The sequence below is a fragment of the Ceratotherium simum genome, chromosome 3, assembly GCF_057802395.1.
Source record: "Ceratotherium simum simum isolate JZ-2026a chromosome 3, ASM5780239v1, whole genome shotgun sequence".
NCBI classification, from domain to species: domain Eukaryota; kingdom Metazoa; phylum Chordata; class Mammalia; order Perissodactyla; family Rhinocerotidae; genus Ceratotherium; species Ceratotherium simum.
Genome location: NC_141902.1, coordinates 16,745,513 through 16,770,778, shown reverse-complemented (window position 1 = coordinate 16,770,778; position 25,266 = coordinate 16,745,513). Strand labels below are relative to the sequence as shown.

The window sequence follows — 25,266 nt, the reverse complement described above, 5'->3', positions numbered from 1 at the left end:
ATTAGCCTTGTGCCAGGTGCTTTCTGCATATAGGTACAATTGTCATCCTCTTCATTTTGTCATGAAGGAGCTGAGATCTGAGTTAAGTAAGTCACTGAATGTCATACAGCTAGTAAATGACAGAGGTGCCATTTGACCCCACGTTGCCTGACTCCAGAGGCTATATATTCAACTCCCACACCATACTGTCCACTCTATTTTAGCTCACAGAGTGTGGCAAGGATGAAATTAGGTAATCAAAAGGAGCAGACTAGTTTTGAGATGGCTGTTAGAATGGAAAGAGCCTGCCCTTTGGAGCCTGATGAAGGTGGATTTGAATCCTGCTATCACCTTTTAACTAGTTGCAAATTACTTAATCTTATAATTTTTGGCTCCTTCATTTTAAATGGGAATGGTAATGCCTATTTTGCTCGTTGCTAGAAGATTAGATTTGATGTATGCAAAGTGTTCAGTTTGTAGTAGGAACTCAAAAATTGAGCTATCATTATCTGCTCCTGCTTTTATATATTAGTCTTGAAGACCAGAACCACGCATATATTTTTGTATCCTACTTTAGTTATAATGGGACAGAGCACAAAGTTGTCACTCAGCTGTTAATAACAGCGGGAACTTACCATGGGCTAGGTGCTGTTCTAGGTTCTTTACATATGTTAACTCATTTAACCACTACAGGATGAAGAAGATACTCTTAGTGCCCTGAGTTTACAGATGAGGAAGTAACTTGTTCATAGTCACACAGTTTGTAAGTGACAGAGCTGGGATTTGAAACCAGCAGTCTAGTTCTTAATTACTATACTATTAGTCATAGATTCATAAGATCATACGGTTGGAAGAAGAAATAAAGGTTTTATAGTTCGACCTTGTGCTCCACAGTGAGAATTACTTGCTTGATCTTTCTGCGAGAAGCTGGCTTAGCTTCTGCTTGTCTATCTTCAGAACAGGGTGCTCAATGGCCCGATGAGGCAACCCTTTCAAAGGTTGGGTAACAGTTTTGTTAGGGCTTTCTAATTTTAAGCTGAAACCAGCTTTGCCTTTTTCTTTTTCATCGACCTTCTAGTTTTTGAGGCACCCACAACAAGGTTAGCTTGCTCTTCAACATGACAGCCCTTTGCTGTTTGAAAACCACTACCTCCTCTTTTCCAAGCCAGCAACTTCAGTTTCCCTCGGTGGTGACTCATCATCTGGTTGGCCCTCTGACTGTCTCTTTTTATGTGTGGTAAAGTAAAGTATGACAATTATTGTCCATCAACAGTAGATGAGTCTTTTCTCAATGCAGGTTAAGATTGCATTAGCTTTTTGGACAACCTTGTAACACAGTTTGCTCCTGTTGGCTTTAGGTAGCTGTAACCTCCTGATTATTAGTCTGTTCAGGCTTTCTGTAGCAAAATACCATAGACTACGTGGCTTAAACAACAGACATGTAATTTCTCACAGTTCTGGAGGCTAGAAGTCCAAGATCAAGGTTCTGGCTGATTTGGTTTCTGGTGAGAACTCTCTTCCTGGCTTGCAGACAGATGGTTTCTCGCCGTGTCCTCACATGGCTTTTCCCTGGTGTGTGTGCATGGGGGGAGAGCGAGCTCCGCTGTCTCTCCCTCTTTTATAAGGACATCAGTCCCATCAGATTAGGACCCACCCTTATGATCTCATTTAACCTTTGTTACTTCCTTATAGAGCCCAACTCCAAATGCAGTCATATTGGGGATTAGGGCTTCAACATATGAATTTGAGGGGACACAACTCAGTCCATAACATCCTCCAATCATAGAGTGTGGCTGTGTGCTGGAGACCTGTGATGGAGAATTGAAGGAAAGGGGCGCGACCGCTTAATTTGGGCTGCGGGCAGTATGGGAAGACTCATAACTGCCCTTCTGCCTTTAGGGGCTGTGCACCCTGTCTCTGTAATCCCACCAATCCTCTGAGGTTCCCCTTGGTTTTGAGTAGCTGTGATACTGACAAGTTGGGGACAGAAAGAGAGACAGCTGAAATCTGTTACCGCATCAATCACGCTGAGCTTCAAGCCCGGGCACTTCCCCATCCATCTCATATTGGGCATTTTGACTTCCTGCCATAGGAAACAGATGCAGGGAGGGTAAGTTGTAAGCTGGAGCCCTTAATCCTAAGGGCAACGGGAGCTCTCCCAGGACCTTTGCTGCTGGCAGGATGACTGTGGAGACCTGCCAGAGAAATCCCGGCAGCCCTTGAGGAGAGGCTTAAGGTGGGGAGACCCACTGCTCCTGGGACTCAGCCTGCTTCTGTCCAGAAAAGCGTGAGGACGGGGCAAGCAGGGCATGTGTCCCTCAGGATTCTCTAGATTGCAAGTGCTAGAAAAACCAAAAGTGCTGTAAGCAGGATGGGAATGTATTGGTTCACATGAAGTCCACAGGCAGGCTGAGCTTCCAGTGTGGTTTGGTCCAGGGCTCAAATATTATCGCCGGGATCTGTCTCCAGGCTTGCTTAATCCGGGTGTCAGCTTTACCAGATCACTTTGTGGTTTCATATCCTCCCACTACCAATTCCAGAGGAAGACTGAACAAGTTTCCTTGGCTCTGACTGGTTTATGTGCCATGCTGGAACTAATCAGTGTAGCCATAGGGATGGGATATGTTGTTATTTTAAGCCAATCAGGGACTTCCCTATAGCTAGGGTTTGAGTCAATTCCGTGGAAACCACATGACTAGAGAATGGTGGAGGGTGCTTTCCCAAAGGAAATTTTGGATACTTTTTCCCAAATGAAAGTTTGGATCTTTTGGAACTTTTGGGAATGGCTGTTGGACAGAGACAATAGGTGTGTATTACAGAGATTTCTGACATGGTCCCTAACATCTTTAGTCAATGTTATTGGAATGTCCTTAAGAATTGTAATAAGTTGTCATTTCTCGTCATACTCTTATTATAGCAACTTTATGTTTTTATATTCTAGAGTATGGGACTATAGTCCCCTCAGATTATCTCCCATTTACTCCCGAGATTCCCCCCATTCTCTTGTCATTTCTGCCCATCCATCTAAAAGCTAATACTTATTGAGTGTCTACTGTGTGCCCAGAGATGCTAGAAGCTGGGGATGTTGCGGTGAACAAGAGAGAGGTGGTTGCTTCCCCCAGGGGGCTTTCAGTCTAGTGTTCCAGTCTCCTCATCAAGCTGCCGTGCTGGTGCATGTCCATCACGTCATGTGGCCCAGACATCTCTGATCTCTCTCAGGCGGTGGCTGCCCCCACTACTATACTGGCTTTGCCCTAGTCATTATTATGCTATGCCACAAAGAAAGCAGGATCTCCCCTTAATTCTGCAAAGCATGGCAGAGACTGCTGTATGCTCTCATATGTGCAGAATACCATTTGTCACAATTGTCACGAATTATCTGTATATTATTTGTTCAATATCTTTCTCTCTAGACTACTTGTAAGGGTAGCGACTGTGTCTATGTTATTTGTCATTGTTCTCCCTTGCTTAGCACAGTGCCTGGAGCATACTAGGCATTCAAATACTTAAAAGATCTGCTAGATTGTCAGGTTTAACAAGACTACTTAAGGTGAAAGAATAATGAAACAAAAATACAATACAAAAAGTTGCCTGAAACAGTTACTAGGTGTGTATGTTGGTCGGCTCAGGCTGCCATAACAAAATACCATAGATTGGGTGGCTTAAACAACAGAAATTTGTTTTCACACAGTTCTGGAGGCTGGAAGTCCAAGATCAAGGTGCTGACTGCTTGAATTTCTGGTGAGAGCTCTCTTTCTGACTTGTAAATGGCTTCTTTCTTGCTATGTCCTCATATGACGGAGAGAGAGAGAGAGAGAGCAAGCTCCTTGGTGTTTCTTCTTATAAGGATACTAATCCTATGAGTTCAGGGCCCCACCCTTATGACTTCATTTAACCTTAATCATCTCCTTATAGGCTCTATCTCCAAATATAGTCACGTGGAGGGTTAGGGCTTCAACATATGACTTTTGAGGGAACACAATTCGGTCCATATCAGTGTTGCTTACTTAAAAGTACATAGCTCTAGAGTACCTTCAGGGACTGGTCTAGTGCCCACCTGCCTAGTTTCCTGCATGTTTCTCTGTGGCAGAGGCCAGCTGACTGTATCCTGGAGTGCTCTAAGCATGTCAACTCATAAGAATATAAGCATAACTCCCCCAAGACCCAGAAAGAGAATGAAGTTCCTCTCCTCCCAGTCTAAGGTTGGCTTTCTCAGTCCCTATTTTTTGTCCAAGTTTCTGTCTCATCCAAAGATTGGGACTCTCCACTCCCTTTAGGGGAAGTTTATCCTCAATCCATAGCTCCCCTCTGAAAAAAAGGACAAAAATGTCTCTAAAGACCACTCAACCCAAAATGAAAATCTTCTCTACCAAACAGAATACTTATATTTTTAATTTGAAACATCTACAATTAGGTTATTTTACTTTATTCTCCAAGAAAAAATGGTAGGTGTAACCAAGGGTACATTTGCGTGTTTTTTCCCAAAACAAAAGGCTCTGCCCACCCCAGAGGAAATTCAAGTCCTTGTATCTGGGCAGATAGAATTGCTTCCAGCACTTAGACGGCAGCGTCCCTTCCACTACTGTTTCCTCTCAGATTTTACCCATCAAGGCTTGGAAAATATTAGGAGTGGTACATTATACTTGCATTGCTTGAGTCTGGTACTGAATCACATTGTGCAGTATTTTAGCTTCTCAAGCTAGACCTCTGTGTCTCTGAACCGTGATGACTGGAATAAAGGATAAAACTCTATCCTAAAACTGCCAGAAATGTGTTTTCTGTGTGTGTAATGGGTCGAAGCAGGAATAATATTTAGAGCATTGTTTTTCTTTGTTCTGAAAACCCTCTAGGTCATACAGCTGTGATTCAAAAACCAACTCCCTGTTGCTTGGAATAGCCTTGAATATTGGTAAAGTCAACCAAATAGAAATACTTCAAGCTGGGTGGTATTTTCTTTAGCAATGGACAATAATGTTTCTCGAAGAGAAAGACAAATTTTTAAAAATGTGTGTTTTTTCCCCCTGCATCCTCATTGATTGATTGGTCTAGAATTTCTGTGGAGAATGTTTGACATGACTAATAAGTACTCTAAAGTTCAATGAAGAAACCACTTAGACCATTAACAGCTTAAAAACAAGAGAAGAGTAAAATATAATTTCCAAATGGTTGAGTCTAGGTATTATCTTTCTTGGTAATAATAGTAAAGGTAACATTTATACAGTGCTTTAGAGTTTATAGAATGTTTGATGGGTTACCATTAGGTCTATTTCAGGGATAAGCACTCTGCTGAAGCCCAAGCTACTAAGTAACTCCAAATCTCATCATTCAAATACTGAGTGGGTATTTGTGGTGGGGTTGGGGCATAGTGTTCCCTCTTCCCACCCCCGAGTTTTGCTTCTGCTTCTGCTAGGTTTCTCCATTCTCTCTGCCCTGCCCCCAGCATGTCTAGAGCTTCTCCTGCCTCTGGGACAAAAAGGGATGAGGGAGTCTTTGCCACCAAAGAAGAAAGAGCTATCTGTGAGATAACCATGTTACTAGACTGAACTCAAAACTGTTAACTCAGATCCTTGTATTTATGTATTTGTCCTTGCTCACCATCAGCCATTTGATGGATATTTGCTAGTACACATGCATTTGATGCCACCAGATTCTGTATTTTTCCATTACCTAGCTAAGGTCCACTGTTGGCAAATACTGAATGTGGCAAAGTTAGGAATTTAGAATCAGGAAAAACGTTCCTGGGTGGGCCAAGGGAGATTTCAAGTCCTATGAGCTCTGATTGACCTTGGGGAGGTGGTGATGAGATAGAGATGACAGATTTTGCTCTGTGGACACTTTCTTCCAGCATCACTCTCAGGATCACTGCCCATGTGTGTCCCCTGCAGAGCAGAGGAAAACCCAAGCTTTCTATCCCTTAGGCTCTCTGTTCAGAGAGCTCTGAGCAAAATTGCTCCTCCCCTTGGGGTTCAGCCAAACGGAACCTTCTTTGTGACCTCTGATTTCCTATTGCTGAGGAAAGAGGAAATCGCTGGGTTATGGAGAGCTCATCAGGCCTGTACAGAAAACAGGGCTTCTGACTTGTTTGTTCTCAAAGGGCAAATTGTTGTGCCTCATTCGCACGTTAATAAAAGTACTATCCAGTAGTGGTAAGTGAGAGTCTTCCTGATATGTCTTATTTTAAGTCCTTTGAGTTATTCCTTTGATGTTTATTTCATGGTGTGCTGTCATTTTGATGTGCTGTTTCTTTGGCTGTGCTGAGTGTTGCATGCATGTATTTGGATAGGTGTACTAGTATCTTCATACATACGTTTTCGAATCAGAGAATGTGTTTTCCCCTTTGGAATTGCTCTTATTGGAAGGGTATTTCTCTATATGTCGTTCATGGTCAAGCTTTGCCCATGTTTGGCTCTTTGCAGTTGTTTTCTTTTTAAACATATACCCGTGTATGTGTTATTAAGTAATCTTTCTCTCCCGTGTTCTCCAAGGGAAGCCACGCATAAAAAAGAAGTGCAAGGGGAAATTCCACTGCATCTGTGCTCTTGGTTACTTTCTCAAACAATAGTTAAACTCTTCACCGCAGAAAGAAAACCTCGCTTGTGAGGATGGATGGGGGAATCCACCCAGTGTTTTAAGTTTATTTTCTTGGCTTCACTCTGGTCACTCTCCCAACCTCTTTTTCACTGTCTCCCAAGTACCCAGGACTGACTTGGGCCTCTCTTTGAGCTAGTTATATGGGTCTTTCTGTTCTTTCCCTGACACCCGAAAAATGACTTTGAACCTGGAGGATTGTAGCCTCTTAAGATGTGGGGGTTTTGAGGGTCAGAGAAGAAAGTTCTGACCACAGTTGAAGTTTGAGAGCAGAAGTGCCTGAGATTCCTTTCTCTTCAAGTATTGAATGAGTCAGGCTCACTGCTCTGTTCAAAATTCTACCAGCTTCTTTCTTAACATCTTCCTCATTTAATAGTGGCATAGAGATGCTGCCTCTGATACCAGTGGGGGTAACAACTTACAGGGCTAGAATGAAGAAACCTGTATTTAATGTCCATTAGCATTTGAGCTTCCTCAACGTGCAGAGTTTGCTCAATTTCTTATTGACCCAGTGCCTGTAAATCAGGGCTTATTCCATGGGAGACTTTATCTTCTTGGTATGGGGATAGATGATCCATAGTATAAGACAGAACAGGAGAGCATTGCAATTATTGCTACTGTTATTCCTGCTGCCCTACTACTATAGGGCAGTATACCCTATAATAATAATATATATAATAAATAATTACCATTTATTTAGCACCAATATTATTTAGCATGCCAGATGCTTTACATAATTAGATCATTTAGCTATCTGACCATCCTAAAAGACAGGTCTTACTATTAACCCTTTACAGTAGATGAGGAAACTATGTTCATAGAGGGCAAGTAACTTGTGGATGATCGCACAGCTAGTCAATGATAGAGCTGATTTAAACCTAGGTCTGTTTGGCTCTATAACCTATGCCATTTTCACTAGGCCAGCCTGTAGTCTTTAAATACAGACAACACACTCCCTTTTATTATCTCAGGGGATTTCACAATAGTCCCCAGAAATGGCAGGGCATGTATCATGAAAAAACGTGAAACAGAGAATATGAATGACCCTCAGAGCTAGTTATCAGCACTGTGTCTCAGGGCTCCCAATCCCCAGCCCTGTGCTCTGCGTCCCTATGGAGCAATGGTGTTTTACTGATTCTGTTTTTATAAAGCCACCCTGCAAATTAGTACCGGCCCAGAGCCTGAAAATTAGACCAGAGGGACAAGAGTCCTAGCAATTATTGACATTGCTCTTCCTTGTATACTTTCATGCTGTGTATTTTGTGCAACCACACTCACTTGGATCAGCAGCATTGTCTTTACAGCACCGTTGTCTCTTGAACAGCATAGACATTCTAGCGTGGAAATAAATGCCTGGTCTGTTGGCTGAGTAGTGTAGAGATCTGTGCATTGCTTTGATCAACAAGAATTTATTGAAAACAGTACATGCCCACTAACGTCAGACTGTCCCAACAAAGTTCTGCTGGGCAAGACTTTTGCAATTGGTGGCCTCTAAAATGTGAGGAATCATTGGAAGCTCTTTAAGACACAGTCTCCTCTCCATGATCTGTACATGGCTAACTTATGTTGTGGATTATCAGAGTGAGCATTGGCTGTTTTTTCCACCATTGGCTGAATTCTGGGCTGCTGCTGGGGAACCAAAGAGGCCAGGGCAAGATGCCTGGAAAGGTGTGTTTCTGAGGGAGGGTCTGTGTTCTAGAGGTAAATATAAACATTTGGCGGATTGTATGTTGTACCTTGGAGGTTAAGAGTACAGGCTCTATAGTCAGTATTTCTACTGGGGTTCAAATCCTGGCTCTGCTACTTCTACCAGCAAGATTTTGGGCAACTCTGGGTGCTTCTGTTCCTTACCTGCAAAATGAGAATCAGTACCTCTCTCACAGGGTTCTTTAAAGATTAAATGAGTTAATACATACCCTAAGAATACCTGTCACATAGTTAGCTATTATAAGAATAATTATTATAATTTTTCTCTCATTTATTTTTCCTTCATTTCTCAAAAAGTAACTCACATTTTTGATTAAAATATTTGAATGCCTTACCTTATACACCTTTTCTCTCTATATGCCTTCTTAGTAATTTAAGTTGTGTGTATTTTTAAAAGATAGCTTTTAAATACAATAAAAAAAAATGGGAGAAATATACCAATTTAGAGATTAATAGAAAAGCCCATTTCTTGGAAACCCAGATGAGAAGGAAATATTTTGAAACTCTACTAGAAGAATAGCATCTAGAGTATGACTTTTCCTAGTTTAAATTCTGAGTGGCTCCACATCCGCTTCACCCCACAGACTGAGCCCTCTTTAAGGCACATTCGAGATCCTTTCATTCTGCTTCCCTCATCTTGCACACTCCCCCTTACCTTCTGTAAGTCAAGTAACAAAGAGAGCGTGGATCAATACAAACATGTCGCCCTTAGTAGAACAACTCAAAAGTTGCTGTTCTAGCCACAGGAAGTTTGTAGCGCTTCTTCATGTACATTAATTACACATACACTTGGACTTCGCATAGTGCAACAAAGTTATTCTCAATTATTTTTATTTTATTTTTTTAAAGATTTTATTTATTTATTTCCCCCCCAAAGCCCCAGTAGATAGTTGTATGTCATAGATGCACATCCTTCTAGTTGCTGTATGTGGGACGCCGCCTCAGCATGGCCAGAGAAGCGGTGTGCCGGCGCGCCCCCGGGGGATCCGAAACCCGGCCGCCAGCAGCGGAGCGCGCGCACTTAACCGCTAAGCCACGGGGCTGGCCCTATTCTCAATTATTCACATATGAATTATTTAGTCCAGTGGGTCTCAATTCTGACTGATCATTAGAATAACCTGGGGGGGGGGCTTTGAAAAATACATGTAACAGCTTAAATATTAGGTAGTTTATTTCTCTTCATTTAACAGTCCTCAGTGGGTATTTTTGTTTGAAAAGCAGTTTTCTTTTACTGATGATGCAGGGTTGTCCATCTTGGGAAGGCAGGTACCTCAATCTCTCTCCCAGGTACCCTCTGGTTTGCTAGAACTTTCTTCACTTCCTCATCAAAGTTTACCTCTTCCAAGTTCCATTTCTCCACAAGAATGGAATCTGGCTCATCTGATTAATTTGGGCTTATAGTAATATTATACATTTTATAACACCTTACAGTTTATTAGTATCAATGAAAACGTTAACCAGCATCTCATGAGTGTCTGGTATACGCCAGGCACCATGCCGGATACTTCAATTCATACTAGAATGTGAGCTCCCAAAAGACAAAGGGTCTGGTCTGTTTTGTTCATTGATGCGTGCCAAGCACCTGGAACAGTGCTCAATAAATATTTGTTGAAAGGATGAATATTTGTTGAATAGACAAATGAATAATCTTCATAATAACTTTGAAAGGCAGAATTATTATCTCCATTTCCCAGAAAAAAAAGTGAAGCTCAGATAAACGCTTTGCCTGAGGACATATGCTTGAGTGGGAGCAGAGCCTAGAGAGGAGTTGAGGTTCCCAAGCGTACATCCTTTACTCCTTTTCCCTCCCCCGGTCCCTGTCCCTTCCTGTTGCTTCTCCCCATCTACTTCCCTCGTTTCTCTCTTTTTCTTCCCCCCTTTTCCTCATTCCTCCCTCTTTTCCCTGCCTTTGTTTCTCTTCCTCTTTCCCCCTCTTTCTTTTCCTTTTCTCTTCCCCTTTTTCCCTTCCCTTTACCCATTGCTCCTTTCTCTCTTTCTTAAAGCACTTAACAAATACAGCATTTTACTTCTTAGACTCTCCTAGCAATGTTAGGTGAGCAGAGCAGTTATTCCTCATTTTGCAGGTGAGGAATCTGAGAGGGGTTAAATGACTTGCTCATTTCCCGTGGCTAGTTAACATTGGAGCCTCAACCTAATTGTCTTCCCACTAGTCTAGTTAGCACCTGTCCCACAGTATGCACTGCCTTGCAGGTACCAGTGGTTGTGGATGGCAGATGGTGATACTTCTCTGAAACATTCCTTAGCTTCCAACTGAGTGGAGTGGATTCTGAGGCAATTTACGAACCAGACCAGGTTTGTGAGGGAGACCATGGGGAAGGCAGGCCTTGGATTCTCCTCAGATCCCACCATCTGAGTGACACTTACTCATAAGGCTGTCTCCTGCAGAAGAAGAGGATTCCAAGCTGATTTCAAAACCTGCCAGTGCACCGGAGCCCTGCACAGCATCAGAAGCAGTGCCTCAGAACGGTACCTCTTTTGGTGGGGGAGTTGTTAGTATTCACCTATTTTGAAATCACCACTTGAAGTCCCATGTAGATAGATGGTGCTGGCTCATTTTTACTTTGGGGTATCATCTTTTTCTCCAGTCTAGTTCCTCTCGTGTAGTATATTAGTGGTATTCTATGGCATACCACGAACAATTCAAAACCCAAACTGCACATTATTATAGCGCTGACCGAACACAGCGGGTACTATCCAGCGTTATGCTACACTTCTTGGGTGATTTAAGACATTAAGTCAAGGGCCACCACACCAACTAAAACAGGTCCTGAAGTATTTTAATTTTATATTAGTTAAGAAAAAGGTTTATCTTTTGGCCAAATTCCATACAAGATCTGGGTGTCTTTTATTGTTGTTGTTGTCATTATTTTCTTTTTTCCCCCAAATAAAATTTGTATTTTAAATTACAAATAAAATTGTGGTATATTTAATGTATACAATGTGACGATTTGATATACATATACATTATGAAATGATTACTACAATCAAGTTAATTAACACATCTATCACATCACAGTTACCTTTTTTTTTTGGTAAGAATGCTTAAGATCTACACTCTTAGCAGATTTCAAGTATACAATACAGAATTATTAACTATAGTCACCATGCTGCACATTAGATCCTCAGAATTTATTCCTCTTATAACTGAAAGTTTATACCCTTTGACCAACATCTTCCCCCAAGCCTCTGGCAACCACCATTCTATCCTCTGTTTCTATGAGTTTGACTTTTTTTTAGATTCCACATATAAGTGATGACATACAGTATTTGTCTTTCTCTGTCTGGCTTATTCCACTTAGCATAATGCCTTCCAGGTTCATCCACGTTGTTACAAATGGCAAGATTTCCTTCTTTTTATGGCTGAATAATATTCCATTATTTTCTTTATCCATTGATCTGTTGATGGACACTTGGGTTGTTTCCATATGTTGACTATTGTGAATAATGCTGCAATGAACATGGGAGTGCAGATATTTCTTTGAGATGGTGATTTCATATATCCCAGAGGTAAAATTGCTGGATCATATGGTAATTCTATTTTCAATTTTTTGAGGAACCTCCATACTGTTTTTCATAATGGCAGTACCAGTTTATATTCCCACCAACAGTGTATAAGGGTTCCCTTTTCTCCACATCATTGCCAACATTTGTTATCTCGTCTTTTTGGTAATAGATATCCTAATAGGTGTGAGGGAGTATCTCACTGTGGTTTTGATTTGCATTTCCCTGATTAGTGAGGTTGAACATCTTTTCATATTACCTATTGGCTATTTGTATACCTTCTTTGGAAAAATGTCTATTCAGGTCCTTTGCCCATTTTTTAATTGGATTATTTGTTTTTTTGCTATTGAATTGTAAGAGTTCCTTATATATTTTGTATATTAACCCGTTATTGGATATATGGTTTGCAAATATTTTCTCCTTTCTTGTTTTCTTTGCTGTGCAGAAACTTTTTAGTTTGATGTTGTCCCACTTGTTTATTTTTGCTTTTGTTGCCTGTGCTTTTCATGTTGTATCCAAAAAATCATTGCTGAGATCAATATCGAGGAGATTTTCCCATATATTTTCTTATAGGAATTTTATGGTTTCAGGTCTTATCTTTAAGTCTTTAACTCATTTTAAGTTAATTTGTGTTTATGGTGTAAGTTAAGAGTCCAATTTCATTCTTTCGTGTGTGGATATCCAGTTTTACCAGCACCATTTATTGAAGAATCTCTCTTTCCCCGTTTTGTATTCTTGATGCCTTTGTTGAAAATTAATTGACCGTATATGCATGGGTTTATTTCTGGGCTCTCTATTTTGTTCCATTGATCTATGTGTCTATTTTTATGCCAATACCATACTGTTTTGATTACTATAGATGTGTAAGATAATTTGAAATCAGGAAGTGTGATGCCTCCAGCTTTGCTCCTCTTCCTCAAGATCGCTTTAGCTATGTGTGGTCTTTTGTGGTTCCATGCAAATTTTAGGGTTGTTTTTTCTATTTCGGTAAAAATGCATTGGAATTTCCATAGGGGTTGAAATAAACCTATAGATTGCTTTGGGTAGTATGAACATTTTAACAATATTAATTATTCTAATTCATAAACATGGGCTATCTTTCCATTTATTTATGTCTTCTTTAATTTCTTTCATCAGTGTTTTATAGTTTTCGGTGTATAAATTTCTCACCTCTTTGGTTAAATTTATTTCTAAGTGTTTTACTCTTTTTGATGCTGTTGTAAATGGGATTGTTTTCTTAATTTCTTTTTCAGATAGTTTGTTGTTAGTGTATAGAAACACAACTGATTTTTGAAGAGCTGAGTGTCTTAATCTGTTTGGGCTGCTATAACAGAAATACCGTAGACTGGATAGCTTATAATCAACAGACATTTATTTCTCACAGTTGTGGAGTCTGGGAAGTCCAAGATCAAGGGGCTGGCAGATTTGGTGTCTGGTGAGAAACCACTTCCTGGTTCCCAGACTGTGCCTCCTTGCTGTGTCTTCACATGGCGAAATGAGGCAAGGGAGCTTTCTTGGGACTCTTTTATAAGGGTACCAATCCCTTCATGGGGAAGCCACCCTCATGACCTAATCACTTATCAAACACTCCACCTCCTAATACCATCACCTTGGGGGTTAGGATTTTGATATATGAATTTTGGGGGAACACAAATATTCAGTCCATAGCACCAAGGAAGCACTATAAGCACAGAGCTAGGTAAAGAAATGCTTTTATTACTTGATTTTGTTGTTTTTTGTCATATCTCAATGTATGTATTATGGTATATGTTCTTTCTGTGACATGTATACTTATGAATATTTTAGATTTACTTTTATGTTTGTGTCTGTGTAATCCTTTTCCAAAGAATTCCATGAAGCAATAATATTTTGTATTATGGTAAAATGTTTTTGTAGTAAATACATTGATAGAATGTTTATTCTGGTAGTAAATTAGTAAATTTAAAAGTAAAATGATGTCACTGGCTAGAGTAAGAGGGAAAAATTGATGTTATGTGCAAAAACTCATTCTCACTGATGTTTTTAAGTCTATATGTGTATGTGTGTGCGTTTATATGCACGTACACTTATGTTTGACTGGTGGTTTGGGAGTTTTCGATTGCATCTTTAGCTAACCAGGGGATGGAGAATGGGAGGGAGGATTAAGTCTCTGAGTTGGACAAACTCAGGTAAAGAAGCATTTACTAGGCAATGTACTCAACAAGTACCCAACTACATAACCTACTCCGCTCTGGAAGACATAGTCTTTGCCTTGAAGAAGCTTGAAGTTTTTTCTGTGACAGACATGCATTCAGTTAACGGAATGTAAGGCAGGCCAATGTAAAAACTCAGTTAGAGGTAAGACAAAATTGCTGCTTGTAATGGGTTGCAGGATTTCCGCTCTCTCATTTGTTTCATAGCACCCTAGCAAATGAAGATCACTTCACCAATGGTGTGTAACTCTGTACTTTATATAGAGCTGATTTTTAAGAGTGCATTTATGAAATTGGATTATTCACTTAAAAATATGTTTGTATCCTGTAAACAAATCTTTTTTATTAGAGCCACTTGTCACCTTGTTATAGTGAATTTATTATTTACTGTAGGAATTTTAACTGATGAAGGTATGATGTAATTTGTTTCTTTTCCATAGAAAAACGAATGACTTTTTCTAACTAAAGTTATCTTGGAAAACCCCATCTTTATAGAGTGTATTATGTTTAAGCTGGGAGAATATTTATAAATGAGGGTTAGTTATTAATGATTTTTCTTAGGTAAGGGGAGGAGTCTAGTTTAAAAGACTGTGTGGGCTGAAAATGCTATGTTAGTTATAAGACTCAATTGTAAATAACTTGAAACAGGTATCATGACCACTACCCCCTCTTTCTCTGATGACACATAGTAGATGTTTGCTTGCTGGCTCGCTTTATCATTTTTGGTCAGATCTTCTCAGTAGCAAAGTACTTTTTGTTATTTTAGGCAGCAAAGGAAGGGAGAAAGATTTATACATATAAGCCTTAGTGAAATCTTATAACATTTCAAACTCTGGAGTGATAAGGAGAAAGCTGCTAGGAAATTCGTCTTTGCCTGGAATGGAAATCATGTTACTTTAAAAAAAAAAGAAAGCAAAAATTAAGAAGAAGTTTTTAAGGAATTACTTATGCTTAGGAGTGTGCTAAAAGTTACGGGAAAATCAAAAGTAGCATATGACATGGTTAGTACCCTAAAGAGCTGTCTACTTGAGCAGATAAGATTAAGACTGATGAAAAAATTAAATACTAAAACAGGAAAGCCCCAGAGACACCAGTGCAGAGTTTAAACAGCTTGTAAACCCCTGCTTCATATGTTGAAGCATATGAATGTTTTCTTTTCCTTACATAAAGCAGCAGTCAGCTCTGCTGGTCTAGTGGTTAAGATCTGGCCCTCTTACCACAGCGGCCCGGGTTCATTTCCCGGTCAGGGAACCACACCACCGTCTATCGGTTGTCATATTGTGGTGGCATTGGCTGATACAGCACCGGAAGGTGAGAGGATGGCGCAAAACAATGGGGCAGAGTTCCTCCCCACAGGGTCACTAGAAATAGAAATTGACTGATGGCACCACCACCAACAATATAAAGCAGCACACCTCTACTTCTGCCAGCACATTAAAGCCACTTTTGTCAAATGTTTGTGTTTGGAGTTAAATCTAAGTGAAACAGCAAACCATACTAACTGTATAAAGTCAGGCAAGAGAAAATCTTAAATTCAGAAAGATAGCAAGGAAATCTCTGAACTGGCTGGGGCCAGTGGACAAAATCACCCCAAGGTCTGCTTCAGGCTCCAAATCGAGGTGTCCTTCAGAATCTATTCTACCCTCTCTGCACTTTTGGCCTTTGCTGATGGGAATTTTGTCTGGGAAAGGACAGAAGAATGGGGCTCCGGCCAATTGGGGTGTGTGGTCACTGTCATAAATCCGGGAATGTCCAGGAGAAAAGATGAATAATGCCTTGCCTTTTCCTTGTTGTGAGGTCTTGCCGGTTCTGGCCCTGCCCTTAGCCCCTTGAGGGGTCTCATTGCTGAGGCTCATGAACTGCTCCAGAACCCAAGCTTTTTTTTCCCTTCCAAGGAAGCCGCATGCTACTGGTGCCAACTAATACCTTATGCAGTTTTTCCAATAGCTTTGTGGATCAGTTAGGTCTCTGTTTCTGTGCCTGAAATCCCAAAACATACTGACTAAACCAGAAAAGGAAATTTTTGGCCCTTCTAACCTGCAGAGCCAGATTTCTGGCTCAAGCAGTGCCACCAGAACTCAGTTCCTTGTCTCTCAACTCAGCTCTGCTCGTCCCTTGTTGGCTTTATTCTCAGAGAGGTTCTTCACTCGCGAATGTAACACGGATGAGCAGCTGCAGATCTGACATCCTTTCAGTTTCAAAACCAGGAGCCAAAAGTGATTTCTATTAAAATGTCCCATTGATCTCATTGGCTTCAGTGGGGTCCCATACCCATCTCCGAACTAATTTCTGTAGGTCAGGGGGATGCAATTGGCTTAGGACTGAGTGCCATTCTGCATTCCTGGGTTGGATTCCCACTCAAAGCCTATCAGAGTATGGAAGAGGTGATGTCTAAGAGGAAATAATACACCCAAACATCAGGTAACAACAATAATAACTGAGCTTATATATCATTATTATTCTATTCTGATCATCAAGTTCTATTCTGGTCACCAGTGATTAATAATCTTCAGGCAAAAATTTCTGCTTTGCTTGGTTATCTAAAGAAAGTGGAAGGGATGCTGAGCATTTAACAACAATAAGAGCCGCAAATGTCTGCTGTAGTTTAGTGTCCAAATATTTTTGGCCTTCAAATATTCTTAGAAAGTATATAACGTATACTGATTGAAGCAGCATCCACAGCAGCCTGGCTATGTGGGTATGGACGTGTGGTTGGAGCTTTCAAATACTTGTATATTTTGTGAACAAAGGTCAATTTTGAAGCCAGAATTGGGCACTATTGGTAGAGGATTAACTAAACCCTTTCCACTTCTGCATGAGAATTTGACCTCTTGTTAACTCTGTAGCTCTGTTCCCCTGGAAACCTGAAAATGATACAAATGTCAGTAATATTGTTAAGCAACATTGCTTAGGGTAAAAATGACCCTTGGTTAGTAAAAATAGCTATCTGGAATTAGGGAAATTTCCCTGGTCTGGCCATGACTGTTCTCCAAGAGGAGCTGTTTGTCCATTCTGCCCCTGGTGGGCTCTGTCCTCTGGGAGAGTTCCCTGTCCCTTACCTTCCCTGACTTCATCTGAAGTGAGTGGTACGGGGTAAATCCTCTTTGGTATCTGTGCAGATTTAGTAAGCCATTTCCTAACCATCTTACTGCAGAGTCCAGAGTCTTGCTGGAATTATAGTTGAGAGTTAAAGAGCCTCCACTGATTGGGGTGGTTGGGCTGTTAATGACAATATTAACAAGATTCAACATTTCTGTGATGCTTCTGCTTTCCAAATGCTTTTATATACATTATTGCATGCAATCCTTGAAACACAAGGTGAGGATGTGGGGCAGTGAGAAAGGCTACTGGGCAGTCCGAAGGGAATTTCTATAGGCCCATTCACCAGGCAAGAAAATACTTCAAGACTTGCTTCTGCTTTATGGGTCCACTTTTTCAGCCAATCCAGGCCATTTTGTGGGTCAGTTATTCAGCCAGTTCAGGTTGTTAAAAGTCTGACCTGGCCTCAGATTTGACGAGACATCCATTCTTCCCACCAAACAAATGACTTGCTTCTGGTAAAGGAGACTAAGATTCTCCTCATTCTGAGAAGCCATATTTGAGTCTGGAATACCTGATCCCAGCCTGCTATCTCCTTTTTATAGAACCATGGGATTTCAGCTATGGAAAAGCTGATAATATTGTTTAGACTCATGACTTTCACTCCATCTTCCCCAGTGGCTGAGTTCTTCAGAGGTGCCTTCAGGGGTCAGATCATAGCAGATGAGGTGGGGGGCTGGGGTTGAGAAGGGCTCACTAGTCTTGGCTCTGGGCTTCTCATCCTTCCTCAGCCAGGGCAGCCTGGCTTTGGTCTGTATCATTAGAAGAAAGGGTTCCACTACTAACAAAAAACTTGAAAACCGTTGTTAGCTAAATCCATCATCTCTGCAGATGAAAAACTTGAGGTCCAGAGAGGTGAATTGATTGGCCCGATATCACACAGATGCTCGCTGGATGAGCTGGCATTAACACTTGGGTGTCCTGAACCCTAGGTCAGTGCTCTCTGCACTGGAGTGTCTGTCTGTTCCTTTCTTTCGTGTGGTGTGTGCTGAGATAAAGGGTGGGCGACTTGGGCAGGCAGCTCCGCCTCTTGCTCTTTTTCTCCCAGTTCCTCATTAGGTGAAGCAAGAACAATCCATCCAGGGCAAGGATGCTCTGTGCACGCTGATGGTGCACCCTGCTGAGATCTTGGCACCTCTCAGGAGTTTTATCAGCTCTCATTTACTGAGGCACTGCCTGAATTCCTTCTGCCATTCCAAGTCCCCATCCCCCATGCCGTTGATTAACAATGCCATTTAAAATCTCAGGTAGGAGGGGACAACAGAATTGTCTCGTTAGATTTTGGGGTTCTAAATCTTGTTTTTCCCCAGAGTTGTGAACATAGACTGGATGTAGGTCAGCTGGATTCTGTCTCTATCCATGGTCTGAGAGTACTAAATATGCAAGAGATGGCTGCTCTGTGCGTGTCTCCTTCCCCCTAGTTCTCACCGCATAATGTTTGTTTCTGCTCAAGACTGGAAAGAAATGATTGCTTTAGATTTGCTTTTCTTTTACCAACTGGAGAAATACTTCACTGTGTCTTGTTTAAATGTGGCTTTTCACACATCTCCAGCTTTTATGGAGGGTGGGGGCATGAGTAATTTCCTTCTGTGTGTCTTATTGCCCCATAGATAAGAAAACAGAACCTCAATGTCTGGAATGCCAATGATTTAGGAAGTTTCTAGCAGGTCTGCCACTTGTTTCAACCACCAGGTTTTGTCCCAGAAAAGACTCTTATATTTTGGCTATGAGTGGAAGGGGATCTCTGCAGGCCAAGGGAAGGGGCCTTAGAAGTTGAAGGTGGTGTGGTATGACCCTAGATTCTAAACCTCCTTCCCTGTGCCTATCTGATGCTCAAGTGAGAGCCGGGGCTGCTCTGCATGAGAAGGTTTTGTGGTTTGGTATCTATCAGAGGAAATGACCAGGGCAGACTTCCTGGGTGGGAGTTTGCCCATGTTTTGAGATTTAAAGCCTACTTACTTTAGAATTAGAGTCACTTTCTCAGCTGCTTATATTCCATTTGTAATTCTCTTTCTGCTCCCTGCTTTGTTCCTTTGGTCTTTGACAAATGAGCAAAAATTCTTTTTAATAGCTTTAAAAAAGGTATCATAATGTTGTCCAGAGGGGAAAAAGTGAGCAAATTGCCTAATAGAGAAACATCGTGCATTTGAGTTTTTATTTGCTTAGTACTAAATCTATACCCCACCCCTCTTTTTCTAAATAGGAAAGTAGGAGGTAATTTTTACTTTTTCCAAAGTGCCTTCAGGGAAATCCCTTTTAAATCTATGGATTTTAGTCCAATGAGAGATCCTCTTCCTTCGGTCTAAATTTTGCATATCGTCTGTTTCTTACAGGGCTTCCGTATTGTCTCAGCCTCCACTGGAAATGCAGCAAGGATTCCTAGCACATCCCAGTTGCCATAGCAACAGCAGTCTTTCCCATAATGAGCTGCATCATCTGAACTGATGTCACAGCATCATGCAGCAGGTCAAACAAGGCATCTCCTAGTATTGCATCCTACAGATGTGCTGTAAACATCAAAAGAAGACGGTGGGAACAGGAGATGGTGAGTGTTAAATGTCTGGGCCTTGATTGCACGGCTGTTTTCTTGGTTAGTCGGTGTCTGCTAAGGTGGAGATGGGGGGATGTTGTCTGCTTAAAATGGACTAGGGAAAGAAGGGCTGTTTTACCTAAATGTGTTTTTCAGGCTGCTGGGTTAAGACAAAGGCCTGTAAGAGTCACAGAGGAATCAAAATACGTAGAATTACTCTTGCTCTATCTCTGCCTGTTATTTTCAGTGCTCTCATGGAATTTTTCATAAACGTAAGATAATTTTCTATTACAAAACCCCCAGTAGGCTCTAAAATAGTAGTTCACAGTATTTTAACGTTGTAAAGATATATATTTCTTTTTTATGGGGCAGAGCTAATTTGTCCCCTATTTGCTCTTGTGATTTATGAAATATTAAGTGATTTGCAGTATGAAATTCAGTATTTACCTCGATTGAGTTTCAGTTTCTTCATGGCGAGGAACGAGTGCTGAATAAGCATTTGACATAACCCTGATGTGAAAGGGGATCTCTTGCATGTTCAAGACAGGATTTACTAAAAACATCAAGACCCAAACCAGATGAAATTACTTGAGCCTTTTAATTTGTATGGGAGTCCTTCAACCCACGTCCTTCGTAGTTAGTTGAAAGACTGCCACAATGTTTTCCCATCTCTAGCCGGTCTCTAAAATAGCTGGAGTTATTTGCAGGCTGACTTGTAACCAGTCTCCTCTGCGGCAGTTGCAGTGGAGGGTAACCCTGAGGGGCGCCTCTGGAAGTGGCGGTGGTGTTGCTATCTCTTGCTTAACTTTAACCAGAATCTGGTAAGATGAATACATAGCAAGGTCCTCAGTGACTGTGGCAAATACAGATCTCTGGGCTTGGTCATAACCTCAACTCAATCCTGAAACTCCAGATAAACATGTATCGTGCCCATTTCGACTCCTCGCTCTGTCTTTAGGCGTCTTCATTATTATTATTATTTTTTTTTTCTAAAAAATATGATCTGACAGTGTCAGAGGAGGAGCAATGTGTTGTCTTTTGTTTTGGAAAATGAAATGGATTTCCCTGGTGCAGCTGGTTGCCACTCAGGGAGAGAAAGGAGGATGCACATGTCAGTTCAGTTGATCAATATGTCCACTTGGAATCAGGGAGTGGTCTTTTGGCTCAGTGCTGCCAAGCTGATAGTTTTTATTTGAAAAGTCTTACAGGAAAGACTAGCAACCCCTGAACTCCTCTTCTTTTAGGCTGTTTATTGAGCCTAAAGGAGATGTATCATAGGAAGCAGGAAAAGCGAGACCTCTAGCCAGCTTGGAGTGATTTTTTTTTTTGCAGAGTCGAGCATATTGGTCCCATTAGGCACTAGCTAGAATGAAAGACCTCAGATTTTAATTAGTTTGTTTATACACATTACACATGCTACTCTCGGTCCTTTAAGCTTGTGTGGCTGACATGTGGCCTTATGGGATGGGAGCGGTCAGCTCAGCCTGGCTCTATCACAAGCACTTGGGAGCGTGGATTGTTCATTGCCTGCTTTTTATGTCACATAATGTGAACAGAAAGCTCTGCTGGGACTTCTGGGTGTGAACACAGCTAAGTCAGAAGCTCTAAGGTGACAGGGAGGAGTGCTGGATGGTGATGGGGGAAGGGAAGTGTGTCTGGTGGCTGGATTATGAGTCTGGAGAAAATCACTCAGTGCCCGTTAGAATTCTTTTAAAGTATGACTTCCAAGGACAAGCCACGAAGAAAGACTTGTTTGGTGACATGAATTGCTAGGAGTAAAAATAACCAAAGGCAGCATTTTAATGAATTTTCTATTTGCTTAATTTTTGTTTCTTTTGTCTAATAGTGCTCTCAGCTGCTTCATCATGGGTGAATTGTACACTTACTGGAAGTCGCAGAAGCTGGATTACTTGAGGGCGATGTTAGAAAAAGTGGAGTCATGCTTTGAGGGTGGGGAAGGCGCTGGTGGGTGTGGGCTGACGCAGTTATCCGGTGGAATATTCTCCCAGTTCAGAGGAGCCGGCGATCTCTCCTCACCCCTGCAAATGTTCAAAATGCAGGTGCAGCTCCCCAACTTTATGCTTTTGTGCTTTTTTTGCTCCAGGAGAACAAAAGGGCTAGTAATGGGAGCTGTCATCCTGGGTGCTCGGTTTCTTTGCACAAGGCCACAGCCTGTGCTGCTCTCTGATGAGCTGTGTGTCTTCATTACTGGCTGAGGCTATTTCAGTTGCCTTAGTTTTAATATATCCCCAAGGGGTGGATGGGGTGTGTGTGGATGGGGGAAGGGAGAGATTGCTCTATGGCTGCATTGAGTGGTGTTTCACTGAAACTTTCTAGAATTTAAAGAATTTTGTTTCACAGAGATAAATGAAAGATCGTCAAGACCATATTTACTGTGTGGCCAAGTTTAGACCATGGGAGCCTTACAGGAAGCTAACCTCCATGGTTTTGGTTATGGCTTTCTTTACTGAATTACAAAGTTACAAAGAAGTTAATTCTTTGTGGATAACTAGGCCATGATGGGGGTGATAAAAATAATAATCATAATAACAACCACAGCTATCATTTGTTCAGTTCTTATTATGTATCAGGGACTGGACTAAACCTTGTATATATCTTATTTAGCCGTTATAATGACATTGTGTGGTAGAGTAACAATCCTACTTTATAGGATTAGGTGTTATTATTCACATTTTGCAGAAACCAAGTTTTAGCCAGATTAACAAATTTAGCTAAGGTCATATAGTTAACAAGTAATTGGGCCAGGGTTCTAAACCAATGCAATTTGACTGTGACGCCCACATGCTTACCCACAGTCACCTTAGTTTTATGACATCTTTATTGTGTATACCATACAGAGCAGTCACCTTACTTTGTCCCACTCACCCCACCCTTTCTCATTCTAATCAGAAAATCACATTTTACATGTAGAATGAAATCCTATTTATAACATGATGATCAGTTTTACTGCAGGGATGAGCATGAACCTTGGTCAGATCCTACTCTGATCCTAGAGATTTAAGTAATGCAGAATTGGTGCTCAGACCTTTTTCCACTACCCTTGCTTGATGTATCTTTCTAGCAGGATCTGTGTACGGGAGTACAGAATGAGCATGGGCATGACGGAATTATACTAAAAGCAGGTCTTACTTGGGTCAGTAATGATTCGAGTTTGTTGTGCCTGTCTTATTGGCTACATATGTAGTGCTCTGCTAACTTTAAGACGTTTGCATTCCCTGGGAACACCAGGCAAGGAATAGAAGAGGAAACTTCTCTCACAGCCAGGAAGGTGTACTCCAAATCCATCTCTTGGGTCAAGAAGATAGAAAGAGAGTTATTTTGCTGAGTGTATCAGTGGCTGAATCCAAAAGCTGCCTATCTGACAAAGTACAAGAATGATGGTCTTGTGCAACATCCTGGAAGCCTTGTGCTTGAGGAGAGCTGATACAGTCATCTCTGCATCATCTTGCCCATCCCCAGCTATCCACACCCAGCGTCATTATTGGGCTCTCAGGGCTGTTCTTTGTTTGACTGTGGGGCTAATGCACACACTGACAGCACATTGATATTGATTCCGGTATGGTGAATACTTAGAAATATTATTCCACAGAGCTCATTAGCCTTTTCTGGGTTCTGGGAAGAAGTTAACCTTTGTCCCAGCCTGCTCTAAGCTCATGTCTGCATGCCTTACAGGAATGAGAGGCTGATCAGAAAGCAACAGTTACTGGGTACAGTGACTCTGGGAGCCAGTGGAATTTAGGGAAGTTGGTGGTCCTGTTACATGTCTCTGATTCCCTTCTATTTGCAACCCTAGAATCAATGAATGGTGATTTGTTTTGATCTTGTGAATTCAATTCAATTCAACAAGTATTTATTGAGTATCTACTATGTGCCAGGCAATGTCAGGGAATAGAGCAGTGAACAAGACAGATGCAAATTTCTTCTCCCACTACATTCTAGAGGAGAGACGAAAACAAACAGGTAAATTCATAGTGGAATAATTTATTCTCTCTGATATTGTAATAATATTTCTATTTCTATTTACTTCCATTCCACGTGCTAATAGATAAACCCACTATCTCTGTACAAATGTATAGGTGCGTATGCATGTATGGTCTACACGTGGAGGTAAAATCACTGCATTGAATAATAGCTTTGGGTTATTTTTCTGCTTGAGTTTGGATTAGAATCTTTCTGGGTGTGGACAAAGCCAGTATGGCAATTAGCATTTTGTTGATATAAGCTATTCTGAAAAGTATAATTGTAATCAACCAAAAAGTACATGTCTATCTCAATTGACATAAACCTGACGTATGGAAATATGAAGTGATTATGACAGATCAGTTTAGGAGAGATTTTTTTTTTCATTTTTAGAAAAGATATTTCTCACCTTTAAGAATGTTTGTCCAGAGAACCCTCTAAATCAAATATCTCAGCCAGCGTGCTGGTGGTGGTATGTGCCATTTGGGGGGTGGGTGTGCCAGTCACCTTCAGCCATGAGCAGCCTGTCCATTCACCCTAGTATGCCTTACAAACATCACTTTAAATAGGAAGCATTTCTCTAAACAATCATATTTACTAATGTATTCAAAACTATAACTGTATTTTCCTGAAATTTTTCAGGCACGTGTTCACGCACGTGTAAGGTGTGTCTGACTTGTGACAGCCGCCTGCAGATTGACTGTTCCTCTTTGACAGCAACTGCACATATCCAACTCCGTGGATGGGCCATGAGTGGGAAGGCTTTTCAGGGGAATATCACTTTTTATAGGACTTTGGTTATAGCAATAGACTTTTAGGTATTTTGGATTGATAAGATAGAAGATTTCTTTTCCATGAGCACATACCTGTCAGCAGCTGAATCCCCCAGTTGGTATTAAGGCTTGATGAGGACAAAGGAGAGACTTAGTTTCCCATGTAAACCACCAGCCATGTTTTTCTCTGTTCTTCAGCTACAGGGCATGCTCCAGACTTTTCTAGCCATCTTACAACTGTGTGCTTTGAGTCATGAGGGGAAACAGGGAGAGAATTTCGAATCTTTAGAACAGGGTCTCGAAAATGGGTGATTCACAAGCTGAACCTGGCCTGCAGTCACACAGGGACCTGCACTTAGAAGCGTCCACACTTGGTTTAATGCTCTGCTGTCAACATCTTGAAATTCTTAATAATTTTTGAACAAGGAATCCTGCATTTTCATTTTACAGTGGACCCTGCAAATTATGTAGCCAGTCCTCTGTGGCCCTTTTGATATAAGACATTGACACACAATGAATTTCAAGCCTCTCTTTAAGAATTAGATGACATGGCTTATTTGGCAAGAGTTGACTGCCTTTGGTGGAGTAGTATTCTCCAATTCATCGTGGTCTGCCCCCACTCCCATCCATTTACCCCCACTGCTCCTGCCTGAGCCTTGTGGGTGTTTGAGTTTGAGACCTCTGCTCTGGAACAATTCAGATAGAAATTGTAGAGCTTGATAAAACTAAAGGACCATTGTCAAAACAACCCAGAGCAAAGACCCTGTGCATGGTAATTTAGAGGCATCCATGGTAATTCAGCGCTATGACAGTAATTCAGTGGCATTTCTTTTATAGGCAATGGGGGACATATTACATTATACCTGGAGATATTTGGTAGGTCAGACTTATTTGT

General features: G+C 41.2%; 1 protein-coding gene across 2 annotated transcripts in view; it reads left to right on the top strand.

Moving 5' to 3' along the window:
- AKAP6 (A-kinase anchoring protein 6) overlaps positions 1-25,266 on the top strand; it is a 467,551-nt gene that overhangs the window by 11,121 nt on the left and 431,164 nt on the right. For both annotated transcript variants that reach the window (XM_087422756.1, XM_087422751.1), the window contains exon 2: positions 19,421-19,632. The gene's annotated coding sequence lies outside the window, so the exon portion shown is untranslated. The remainder of the gene's footprint in view (positions 1-19,420; positions 19,633-25,266) is intronic.